General features: G+C 43.5%; 2 non-coding genes across 2 annotated transcripts; one reads left to right on the top strand and one right to left on the bottom strand.

Moving 5' to 3' along the window:
* Positions 1–599: 599 nt before the first annotated feature.
* Positions 600–672, bottom strand: TRNAM-CAU (transfer RNA methionine (anticodon CAU)). Its single transcript has one exon. It is a non-coding gene; the product is annotated as a tRNA-Met (tRNA).
* A 10,581-nt stretch (positions 673–11,253) lies between these two features.
* TRNAM-CAU (transfer RNA methionine (anticodon CAU)) lies at positions 11,254–11,326 on the top strand. Its single transcript has one exon. It is a non-coding gene; the product is annotated as a tRNA-Met (tRNA).
* Positions 11,327–13,134: the final 1,808 nt, after the last annotated feature.

Here is a 13,134-nt window from a genome sequence, read left to right as displayed (position 1 = left end):
TACTTCAAAGATGCCCAATGATTCCCTGTCGTCTGTGTACCATAAAAATAAAAACAGATAAAAATAAAAAGATCAATGTATTCGACATCTGCACCCAGGCGTACAGCTCTGAGGTGATCAACTGGGAAGCGACTGTTGCCCACCCAGAGGGAAGAAAGGAGCAAAGCCGGAGAATGCGGACGCGGACCCTGCAGGCCGCTGCCTCCCAAGTGAGCGGGTTACAAATTCTGCTAACCCCAGCCCTCACCCCGCTATTGGCTATTTGAGGCATGTGGGTTTTTTTTCCGGACTTGAAGTCTTGTGTTCCACCTGGTTTTTCGGGACCACTCAACATTCCTGAGCTCCACCCCTGCCAAGGTGGAGCCAGCACAGGACTGCAAGCGGAGTCTCCAGACTCATCCAGAAACAGCCACTGCGCGGAGCCGGGAGCGCGTGTCAAAGGAGCACCCACACAGACAGTTACTGTGGGAAAGCTCTGGGCCCGACAAGATTCCACTTGCTTGATATTTCAGAAAAGAAGGAATTATACCCCAGCTGTAAAGGGAATGTGGGTTACAGCTGTAACAAGTACCAGGAAAGTAAGCTTTCCTTGCAAAAGTTGCCCTCTCTGAGGCTCGAACTCAGGACCTTCAGATTATGAGACTGACGCGCTGCCCACTGCGCTAAGAGGGCGACGAAGTGCGGCCGCCCGCCAGATTCCACAGGAATTTCCTAATTTCTTTCCCCAGGCGGGTTATTTTGGGACTTCAGTTTTCTTCGCCCAAGGTCGCTAGTTCTCCAAGATTATTTCCAATAGGCACGCGTAGGCTCCTTTTTAGCCCATCGGAAGAACCTCACAGTCGGAAGCCATAGTGTACTGAACAATTATGCCTGACCTCATTTTCTATTGATCTGGATCTTCGTCCCCTCAGATATATTAGGCAATAATTACTGTCCACAGTTTCCTTAGTTGGAATAGCGGGCTCTCACTAAATGGTAGTTGAATGAATGAAAAGCTCCCAAACATGCCTGCAGTTTACACTTACCTGTCTTAATTTAAATTTGCATTTCCACTTGCGTCACCTGAGATAGTCCCCTCAAAATATCACCAACTGATTTTATGATGAGTCTTCATGTTTTCTTCACCTCTATGCTCCAAAAACCCTATTAAAGATTTTATTCCCATAATTTCATTTAGTCCAATTTATTTATTTATTTATTTAGCCATAAATCTATACATCATTATCCCCATCTTACTGATGAAACTGAGGAGCAGCAGAACTAAATCCACAGCTGATAACGGGCAAAACCAGATCTTGAAAGCAGATTTTGTTTTCCAAAAAGTGTGCTGCGCTCTTTCTCCCTCTGGATCGTGTAATCTCCCCTTTTCCTCTCCACACCACCACACTCATTTGTTAAGCAAATAGCTATAGAATTTTAGATTCGTTGGTCCATTCAACAAACTTCAATTCACCACCTGCCATGTACCCGGCATTTATGTTCTAGATTTCCAAGGCATCCTTGGCCCTTTATCCCTAACATCCCTACAAACACCTTAAATCATTAGTTCTCAAAGTGCGGTGCCCAGACCCACCACATAATTCTCGAGGAGACATTCCATTTCAGGTACTGTGCTACCTGAAGGCTTTGAGGATTCAGAGGAAATTGAGCCATCCCTGACCTCAGGAGCTGACAGGACAAACTGTCGTGTCTGGTCCGATTCCTATACTCTCAAACTTCCGGATTCTTATAAATGTATCTTCCTAAATATTTTATTTTGATACTGTAACTCTTCCGCTCTGTACTAGTTTGCTAGGGCTGCCATAATAAATATCACAGACTGAGTGGCTTAACCAACAGAAAATTTTCTCAGTTCTGGAGGCTAGAAGGGTTGTTAGCTTTGGTTTCTCCTGAGGCCTCTCTCCTTAGCTCGCAGATGGTCACTTACCTTCTTGCTATATTCTCCCACGGTCTCTCTCTCTACACGTATTTCCATCTTTTCTTATAAGAACACCTATTGGGAGTTAGAGTTTTGACATGAATTTGATGACAGGTGGGGCGGGACAAAATTTCACCATAACAGGCTCAAAGTTGTTTACATTTTCACCTTCATATTTGCAGTAGACTTTGTTACTGGAAAGCACTACTTGCTTTTTTTTTTCTTAACAAGTATTTTAAAGCCCCTTAATTAAACAGACCATATACCTTTCCTTATCTAGGAATTCCCACTCCAGTGCCTGGTCCACACATCCATTATTTCTCCTCATCTCCATTCTTCAAGGCCCATTCTTGATTCTTTCATTCTTATTTGAAAGAATGTAGCATGGAGGAATGTAGCATACTAGTTTTTCCCTCTGAATTGCATGACTCATTGTCGGTAACTATCTTATGGTTTTTGCTGTTATGACATTTAGTATGGATGTGTGGTATCTTTCATTAATATCCTCCATCTAGTAGTCACCGTTTCCATAAGGAAGTGCAGCCAGTGTGAACTACAGTCCAAAACCTCACATATGCATAGACTGGTTATGTAGTCTAAAGAAATTCCTGGCTCTGAGTCCTAATCCTGAAGGTAGTGGTAAACTTCAGCCCTTTGCTGTCTTATTCACTTAGGTTCATGCCAGGATTATGGGGCCCAATGCAGGTCCCAGGAAAAAGAGGGAGGGATGTAATGCTAAAGCTGTTCCTATTTCTACCCGCCAGGTTTGTCGTTGTTGTTGTTTGTTTTTCAGGTGGAAGCTCAACAGCATCCATGCCATGGGTGATTGATGCTGTGTTTCTCTAATGTTAGCAGTATCTTTTTCTAACGAACTCTCTCCTTGTTGATCTCTTGTCATCTGTCTCGGCCAATGTCAGTAAGGGGTCTGCATGTAAAAATGCTCATAGGTACTTGAGATGTTCATCTTTTCCTCCTTGTTTGGGTGAATTGTTTCTTTCTTAATTTAGGGAAGTCCCTTCTCTCCATTTTCATATTCCAAGCCAATATGCTTCTCTTAAAAAACCTCTCCTTCGTGCTACAGCCTCTCCAGACTCTTTTCAGGTCTTGGCTTAGATCTTTGAGGGGAAATTTTTGCAACACAACTACTTTCTACTTTGCTGCACACCTCCATTTAAGCTCAAATACAGACCCAAAATGATAAAAAAAATATATATATATACATTTGCATCTGCAGATATATACCTCAATGCAAATAGAAAACTGTGGACAATAGAGCAGTGATTATCTGCTTTCTGCTCTGGTTTTGTACAGTCTTCATGTGATAATTTGTTGAAAGCAGACAAGTGGGAGCTATAGGCCAGAACAAGACATTATTCTATGAGAATAATTGGGGCACAGGAAATTCATGGTTTATTCATAGAATACATACTTTTTATTTTATTTGCCATTTCTAAACAGAAATTACATCTCATTTGCACTCATACTCAGAAATCGGAAATGTTGGGAGAAAAGCTGAGGCAGGGCTTGCATGTCTGACATAATGTAAAAGAGTCTTGGAACATGTCCTGGGTCCAGGGTCTAAAACCCTTCGTGGCCTTTGGAACACCAAACTCTGTGCTAAAGGGCGGAAGGCTGCCCTGCCACACCACAATCTAAGCCCAGGGCATACAGCCCCTCATGGCTTGGATGGAATCCAGGGCTCAGGGTATAAAACCCCTCCTGGCCTCTGGAATGTGTCTAGACTTGCTGGCTCCTTGCTTCTAGCACTCCCAGGCTCATAAAACGATTGTATCTTAAACTAGAAGAACATGCTCCCCATTATCTCAAGTAGGAGAACATGTTCTGTATGCTGCAAAGGAAATGCTAAACCGTCACAGCTATAGTTCATGCGCTTGATGCGCTGCTTCCTTTCAACCCCCACATCCTCACCACCTGCTTCTTTGTTTGATCACCAATGGATAGTGTGGGCTTCCAGAGCTCAGGGCCTTTGCAGCCTCCACACTAGCTTTGGCCCCTTGGACCCACTTTATGCACTCTTAAACTTGTCTTGTCTCATTCCTTTGACTCTGCCGGACTTCGTAGCCCCCACGGCCTGGTGTTGGGTCTGGCCACCCCAATAGGAAATGCCAAGTGGCTTCTTTATATTATGCACTGCTATGGTTCGAATACCCGTTTCAAACCTCATGCTGAAATTTGATCCCTAATGTTAGAGGTGGGACCTAGTAGAAGGCATTTTGGTCATGAATAGATGAATGCCCTCCTTCTGGGGTGAGTGTGTTCTCACTCTATTAGCTGTTAGAGCTGGTTGTTAAAAAGAGCTTGGCACCTCTCCCCCAACTTGCCTCCTCTCTTGCCATGTGACCTCTGCACAAACTAGCTCCCTTTCAACTTCTGCCATGAATGGAAGTAGTCTCCAGGCCCTCACCAGATGTAGATGCCGGTGCCAAGCTTCATGTACGGTCTGCAGAACTGTGAGCCAAATAAACCATTTTTTCTTTATAAATTACCCAGTCTCAGGTGTTCCTTTTAGCAACACAAAATAGACTAAGGTGTGTACATTTTTGTACCTGTCAAATGTGGTTAGAATACCAAATGAGGTACTGCCTCACAGATCCCTGAGATGTCATTACTTGGCATAACAAAATCATAATATAGATATCATAATAATGCATAAGCAGACAGGGAAAAATCATAATAATAACAAAGCTCATTAAGAGACAGCCACATAAGTTTATCAGTTAGTTCTCTCTAAACTCCGTAATATGAATGTGGCTAATCTCCGGGATTTAATAATACGAAAAATATGTTTTGGTCTCCCAGTGTCATTTTAATCTTATTCAGTAGGATACATTCTTTCCCTACCTCCATATGAGGACATACACAGTTTTATGCCTCATCCCAGGCAACACAGTCTCAGTCTCAAAGTTAAGATGCTGAGCTCCATGTAGCACTCTAAAATTTGAACTTGACATAAAGATCAGATCTCTTCCTTTACCTACTGGGGCTGTTGAGTCATGACTATTTGGGTAGTTTTCTAGGGAAAATGTTTCATCTCTCTTTTCTTACCCTAACATTCTACCATTTGTTAACCCCTGTTCTGAGACTTCTGTGTTTCAATTGTGGTGGAAGATGAGTTAAAGCCAGGGAGGGGTGGTGGGGAGAATAATAAAATTCTTACTTTTAAATGGTGTTGTCATTAGTCAGTGTCATGCTTTCCATTCAGCTGTTTGAATACGAATAATTTTTTTAATACGATCCATGATTGTGGATTCTCATGTGCATTTCCCTTGATGATGATGTACTCTCCTGTACCCCCTTCTTTATGACTGCTTTTCCAGCCACTGCAAAACTCAAAGCTTCCTTCTGCTTCTTTTTCCTTAGCTACGTTCATCCTTCCACATAGCCCACTGGGACTGGCTCAGAGTTGTCCTCATGCCAATGCTCCCTCTCTCCTGATTCCCACACCTGTTTTGTGGGAAAGGCCTACATCTGGTTGTCCCTGAAACGCCCTGGGACTACAGGCCAATTCTAATATAGAAGGAACTTCAGGCAGTCAATCTGCCCATTTCTCCCCTTTACATTTCTCATGCATCTAACTACCGTATCTCCCATATTTTGGTGCCAGTGATTGAACTTGTTGGCACCTGTATTAGTCCATTGTCACACTGCTATAAAGAACTACTGGAGACTGGGTAATTTTTGAAGAAAAGAGGTTTCATTGACCTACAGTTCCACAGGCTGTATAGGAAGCATGGCTGGGAGGCCTCAAGAAACAATCATGGCAGAAGGTGAAGGAGAAGCAAGCATGCCTTACCATGGCAGAGTCAGAGAGAAAGAGCGAAGGGGGAAGTGCTACACACTTTTAAACAACCAGATCTCAGGAGAACTCACTCATTGTCATGAGAACAGCATGAGGGAAATCTGTCTGGAGCAGGTTGTGTGAACCCATTGAGGTGTTCATCCAGTGCTGTTTCAGAGAAATCTCCATTTCAATCTATTCCTATACATTAGTTATTGAAAAACAACAGACAATCACAAAAACAAGTTGACCTTTTTGTGATCCTTGAGCCCAGTTGCAAAGGGCCCTCGTGACTGGGCCTCATGCCAAACAACTCATTACAAAAAGAGCTAGGGTTCCAGACTGCGCTGAAGCTTCATGAGACTTCTCCTCCTCTGTGTGCAGACAGGTGGCCAACTCTGGAGCCCAGGCTGTTGCTTCCCGGTCTGTTGGTGAATCCTCCATAGTCTGGTGTGTGTGTATATATATATATGTCTTTTTCCTTCCCATTGCAATTTGCTTATTATATCAGTCTGCTTATTATTTCAATTTGCTTACTATATCATTTGCTTATTTTATCTGCATTGCCATTTACATAGGATAAAGGTTGTTTACCCTTAAAGGTATTATGTGTGCGTCTTTTCTTCTCCCCTTGCACGTCTTCCACACAGAACATGTACACATGTATCTACAGGTGCATGTGTGTATGTAGACGTGATTGCACACATGTTTATGTATACATGTCTGTGTACACCACATGCATGTGTAAATGTATGTGCATACACATGTATGCATGTGTGTATGCGTACACATGTATGCATGTGTGTATGCGTACACATGTATGCATGTGTACGCATACATGCACATACACATGTGCACAAAGGTATCTACACATACATGTGTATACATGCATGCATGCACGCATGCATGCACACATGTTTATGTATACATGCATGTACACCGCATGTATGTGTGTATGTATGTGTGTATTTACGGATGCATACGCATATGCATACATGCATATACCTGCATGTACACATGTAGCTGCACATTCATGTGTGTATGTATACGTGTATATACACGTGTGTACATGTGTGAGTGTGTAAAGATATGTACACATGTATGTGCAAATGCATGTGGGTGTGTGTGCATGGATGTGTGTGTATCCATGTATTGTGTACACAGTATGCAAGCATGTGTGTGTGTCGATATATGTGCAGATAGACATGCTCACACGTCTGCATGCATGTGTGTACATGTGTATGTGTTTTCCCTAGAAAACTACCCAAATAGTCATGACTCAACAGCCCCAGTAGGTAAAGGAAGAGATCTGATCTTTATGTCAAGTTCAAATTTTAGAGTGCTACATGGAGCTCAGCATCTTAACTTTGAGACTGAGACTGTGTTGCCTGGGATGAGGCATAAAACTGTGTATGTCCTCATATGGAGGTAGGGAAAGAATGTATCCTACTGAATAAGATTAAAATGACACTGGGAGACCAAAACATATTTTTCGTATTATTAAATCCCGGAGATTAGCCACATTCATATTACGGAGTTTAGAGAGAACTAACTGATAAACTTATGTGGCTGTCTCTTAATGAGCTTTGTTATTATTATGATTTTTCCCTGTCTGCTTATGCATTATTATGATATCTATATTATGATTTTGTTATGCCAAGTAATGACATCTCAGGGATCTGTGAGGCAGTACCTCATTTGGTATTCTAACCACATTTGACAGGTACAAAAATGTACACACCTTAGTCTATTTTGTGTTGCTAAAAGGAACACCTGAGACTGGGTAATTTATAAAGAAAAAATGGTTTATTTGGCTCACAGTTCTGCAGACCGTACATGAAGCTTGGCACCGGCATCTACATCTGGTGAGGGCCTGGAGACTACTTCCATTCATGGCAGAAGTTGAAAGGGAGCTAGTTTGTGCAGAGGTCACATGGCAAGAGAGGAGGCAAGTTGGGGGAGAGGTGCCAAGCTCTTTTTAACAACCAGCTCTAACAGCTAATAGAGTGAGAACACACTCACCCCAGAAGGAGGGCATTCATCTATTCATGACCAAAATGCCTTCTACTAGGTCCCACCTCTAACATTAGGGATCAAATTTCAGCATGAGGTTTGAAACGGGTATTCGAACCATAGCAGTGCATAATATAAAGAAGCCACTTGGCATTTCCTATTGGGGTGGCCAGACCCAACACCAGGCCGTGGGGGCTACGAAGTCCGGCAGAGTCAAAGGAATGAGACAAGACAAGTTTAAGAGTGCATAAAGTGGGTCCAAGGGGCCAAAGCTAGTGTGGAGGCTGCAAAGGCCCTGAGCTCTGGAAGCCCACACTATCCATTGGTGATCAAACAAAGAAGCAGGTGGTGAGGATGTGGGGGTTGAAAGGAAGCAGCGCATCAAGCGCATGAACTATAGCTGTGACGGTTTAGCATTTCCTTTGCAGCATACAGAACATGTTCTCCTACTTGAGATAATGGGGAGCATGTTCTTCTAGTTTAAGATACAATCGTTTTATGAGCCTGGGAGTGCTAGAAGCAAGGAGCCAGCAAGTCTAGACACATTCCAGAGGCCAGGAGGGGTTTTATACCCTGAGCCCTGGATTCCATCCAAGCCATGAGGGGCTGTATGCCCTGGGCTTAGATTGTGGTGTGGCAGGGCAGCCTTCCGCCCTTTAGCACAGAGTTTGGTGTTCCAAAGGCCACGAAGGGTTTTAGACCCTGGACCCAGGACATGTTCCAAGACTCTTTTACATTATGTCAGACATGCAAGCCCTGCCTCAGCTTTTCTCCCAACATTTCCGATTTCTGAGTATGAGTGCAAATGAGATGTAATTTCTGTTTAGAAATGGCAAATAAAATAAAAAGTATGTATTCTATGAATAAACCATGAATTTCCTGTGCCCCAATTATTCTCATAGAATAATGTCTTGTTCTGGCCTATAGCTCCCACTTGTCTGCTTTCAACAAATTATCACATGAAGACTGTACAAAACCAGAGCAGAAAGCAGATAATCACTGCTCTATTGTCCACAGTTTTCTATTTGCATTGAGGTATATATCTGCAGATGCAAATGTATATATATATATTTTTTTTATCATTTTGGGTCTGTATTTGAGCTTAAATGGAGGTGTGCAGCAAAGTAGAAAGTAGTTGTGTTGCAAAAATTTCCCCTCAAAGATCTAAGCCAAGACCTGAAAAGAGTCTGGAGAGGCTGTAGCACGAAGGAGAGGTTTTTTAAGAGAAGCATATTGGCTTGGAATATGAAAATGGAGAGAAGGGACTTCCCTAAATTAAGAAAGAAACAATTCACCCAAACAAGGAGGAAAAGATGAACATCTCAAGTACCTATGAGCATTTTTACATGCAGACCCCTTACTGACATTGGCCGAGACAGATGACAAGAGATCAACAAGGAGAGAGTTCGTTAGAAAAAGATACTGCTAACATTAGAGAAACACAGCATCAATCACCCATGGCATGGATGCTGTTGAGCTTCCACCTGAAAAACAAACAACAACAACGACAAACCTGGCGGGTAGAAATAGGAACAGCTTTAGCATTACATCCCTCCCTCTTTTTCCTGGGACCTGCATTGGGCCCCATAATCCTGGCATGAACCTAAGTGAATAAGACAGCAAAGGGCTGAAGTTTACCACTACCTTCAGGATTAGGACTCAGAGCCAGGAATTTCTTTAGACTACATAACCAGTCTATGCATATGTGAGGTTTTGGACTGTAGTTCACACTGGCTGCACTTCCTTATGGAAACGGTGACTACTAGATGGAGGATATTAATGAAAGATACCACACATCCATACTAAATGTCATAACAGCAAAAACCATAAGATAGTTACCGACAATGAGTCATGCAATTCAGAGGGAAAAACTAGTATGCTACATTCCTCCATGCTACATTCTTTCAAATAAGAATGAAAGAATCAAGAATGGGCCTTGAAGAATGGAGATGAGGAGAAATAATGGATGTGTGGACCAGGCACTGGAGTGGGAATTCCTAGATAAGGAAAGGTATATGGTCTGTTTAATTAAGGGGCTTTAAAATACTTGTTAAGAAAAAAAAAAGCAAGTAGTGCTTTCCAGTAACAAAGTCTACTGCAAATATGAAGGTGAAAATGTAAACAACTTTGAGCCTGTTATGGTGAAATTTTGTCCCGCCCCACCTGTCATCAAATTCATGTCAAAACTCTAACTCCCAATAGGTGTTCTTATAAGAAAAGATGGAAATACGTGTAGAGAGAGAGACCGTGGGAGAATATAGCAAGAAGGTAAGTGACCATCTGCGAGCTAAGGAGAGAGGCCTCAGGAGAAACCAAAGCTAACAACCCTTCTAGCCTCCAGAACTGAGAAAATTTTCTGTTGGTTAAGCCACTCAGTCTGTGATATTTATTATGGCAGCCCTAGCAAACTAGTACAGAGCGGAAGAGTTACAGTATCAAAATAAAATATTTAGGAAGATACATTTATAAGAATCCGGAAGTTTGAGAGTATAGGAATCGGACCAGACACGACAGTTTGTCCTGTCAGCTCCTGAGGTCAGGGATGGCTCAATTTCCTCTGAATCCTCAAAGCCTTCAGGTAGCACAGTACCTGAAATGGAATGTCTCCTCGAGAATTATGTGGTGGGTCTGGGCACCGCACTTTGAGAACTAATGATTTAAGGTGTTTGTAGGGATGTTAGGGATAAAGGGCCAAGGATGCCTTGGAAATCTAGAACATAAATGCCGGGTACATGGCAGGTGGTGAATTGAAGTTTGTTGAATGGACCAACGAATCTAAAATTCTATAGCTATTTGCTTAACAAATGAGTGTGGTGGTGTGGAGAGGAAAAGGGGAGATTACACGATCCAGAGGGAGAAAGAGCGCAGCACACTTTTTGGAAAACAAAATCTGCTTTCAAGATCTGGTTTTGCCCGTTATCAGCTGTGGATTTAGTTCTGCTGCTCCTCAGTTTCATCAGTAAGATGGGGATAATGATGTATAGATTTATGGCTAAATAAATAAATAAATAAATTGGACTAAATGAAATTATGGGAATAAAATCTTTAATAGGGTTTTTGGAGCATAGAGGTGAAGAAAACATGAAGACTCATCATAAAATCAGTTGGTGATATTTTGAGGGGACTATCTCAGGTGACGCAAGTGGAAATGCAAATTTAAATTAAGACAGGTAAGTGTAAACTGCAGGCATGTTTGGGAGCTTTTCATTCATTCAACTACCATTTAGTGAGAGCCCGCTATTCCAACTAAGGAAACTGTGGACAGTAATTATTGCCTAATATATCTGAGGGGACGAAGATCCAGATCAATAGAAAATGAGGTCAGGCATAATTGTTCAGTACACTATGGCTTCCGACTGTGAGGTTCTTCCGATGGGCTAAAAAGGAGCCTACGCGTGCCTATTGGAAATAATCTTGGAGAACTAGCGACCTTGGGCGAAGAAAACTGAAGTCCCAAAATAACCCGCCTGGGGAAAGAAATTAGGAAATTCCTGTGGAATCTGGCGGGCGGCCGCACTTCGTCGCCCTCTTAGCGCAGTGGGCAGCGCGTCAGTCTCATAATCTGAAGGTCCTGAGTTCGAGCCTCAGAGAGGGCAACTTTTGCAAGGAAAGCTTACTTTCCTGGTACTTGTTACAGCTGTAACCCACATTCCCTTTACAGCTGGGGTATAATTCCTTCTTTTCTGAAATATCAAGCAAGTGGAATCTTGTCGGGCCCAGAGCTTTCCCACAGTAACTGTCTGTGTGGGTGCTCCTTTGACACGCGCTCCCGGCTCCGCGCAGTGGCTGTTTCTGGATGAGTCTGGAGACTCCGCTTGCAGTCCTGTGCTGGCTCCACCTTGGCAGGGGTGGAGCTCAGGAATGTTGAGTGGTCCCGAAAAACCAGGTGGAACACAAGACTTCAAGTCCGGAAAAAAAACCCACATGCCTCAAATAGCCAATAGCGGGGTGAGGGCTGGGGTTAGCAGAATTTGTAACCCGCTCACTTGGGAGGCAGCGGCCTGCAGGGTCCGCGTCCGCATTCTCCGGCTTTGCTCCTTTCTTCCCTCTGGGTGGGCAACAGTCGCTTCCCAGTTGATCACCTCAGAGCTGTACGCCTGGGTGCAGATGTCGAATACATTGATCTTTTTATTTTTATCTGTTTTTATTTTTATGGTACACAGACGACAGGGAATCATTGGGCATCTTTGAAGTATAATAAATCGGATCTGTTTTTCCCCAAATGGTTCCCATGGCAGGGGCTGGCGATACCTTGACCGACATCCAACAGACTGTATGTAGGCGATGAGGAAAAACCAAGGAGCGACGAGGGGCGGGAACTCCGAGCAGGTGCTCAAAGACGAAGAAAATCTGTGCTGGGCTGGGGTGGTCACTTTCTTCTCAGAGACGCAGAGTGCTACACGGCGTGTGGGAGGGTGGGCTCCCGCTCCCTGTTACAGGAGCCGCTTGGAACTGGGGATTCAACCTAGGAAACAAGGAAAGCCGATGACGCGAACCTAGAGAAGCTAATAAGAGAAGCTAGAAGCATGAACGAGAGAATTTTGGGGAACAGATCCGGGCTTGGAGAGGAGATTGCGAAGCGCCAGTCAGCCGAAGGAAGGTTCTGATACCCAGCGGAATTTATAGAAAATGAATTCGGAAAGAGAGAAAGAAGGAGAGTGGTGGGCAGTCTGGCCTTAACGAGGCGTTATATCCGCCTGCCAAGGATCCCATCGTCACTGGTCCTGAATCTATATTTCATCTGTAACGCCAGTCCCGAACAATAGCCTCAGAAATCCTTCAAACTCATGTGCCACACACAGAACCCGAGACAGTTTTTTCTCTTTTGTTATAGAGGCTCCTTGAGATAGAAATGGATATACAAACATGTCTCAGCAGAAAGTACTGAAAAGCAATCCCACCCCATCCATTCTCAGAGCCTAAAATCAAGCTAGTCAGAGGAAGGGATTTACAAAGCAGGACTGCACTGTGGGACAATCCCTGCATTTTGGCTCTCCCTCACATCCTCTTCAAATTGAGCCCAAGCCCCACATTCTGAGGATGATACTCTGGACATGAGGGGGCTCTGAAAAAGGGCTGTTCCCTCCGCAAACTCAGAGTGATGCACACAGCCTGGAGGAAATGAGAAAATTATCACAAGTCTTTCAGATTCACACATGCCGTGTTCCCTTTGTTTTAAGGCCACGAAGGTCAAGTAAGGACCCAAATAACTACCAAACATCTCAGAGAACGCTTTGGGCAAGAGTGCGGAGGCAATCAATTGCCTTGCTCCCATTACAGTTTGTAGTTACTAATTTCACGGAAGAGAGCACGTCACACCTGGGGCAAGACACAGTAGGAACTGCCAGATTAATTAGCACAGACATCCCGGAATGTTCTGCGGCTCTTGTATTTTAAGGAAGTT

The sequence above is a fragment of the Pongo abelii genome, chromosome 5, assembly GCF_028885655.2.
Source record: "Pongo abelii isolate AG06213 chromosome 5, NHGRI_mPonAbe1-v2.0_pri, whole genome shotgun sequence".
Classification (NCBI taxonomy): domain Eukaryota; kingdom Metazoa; phylum Chordata; class Mammalia; order Primates; family Hominidae; genus Pongo; species Pongo abelii.
This window is presented reverse-complemented; position numbering and strand designations above follow the sequence as displayed.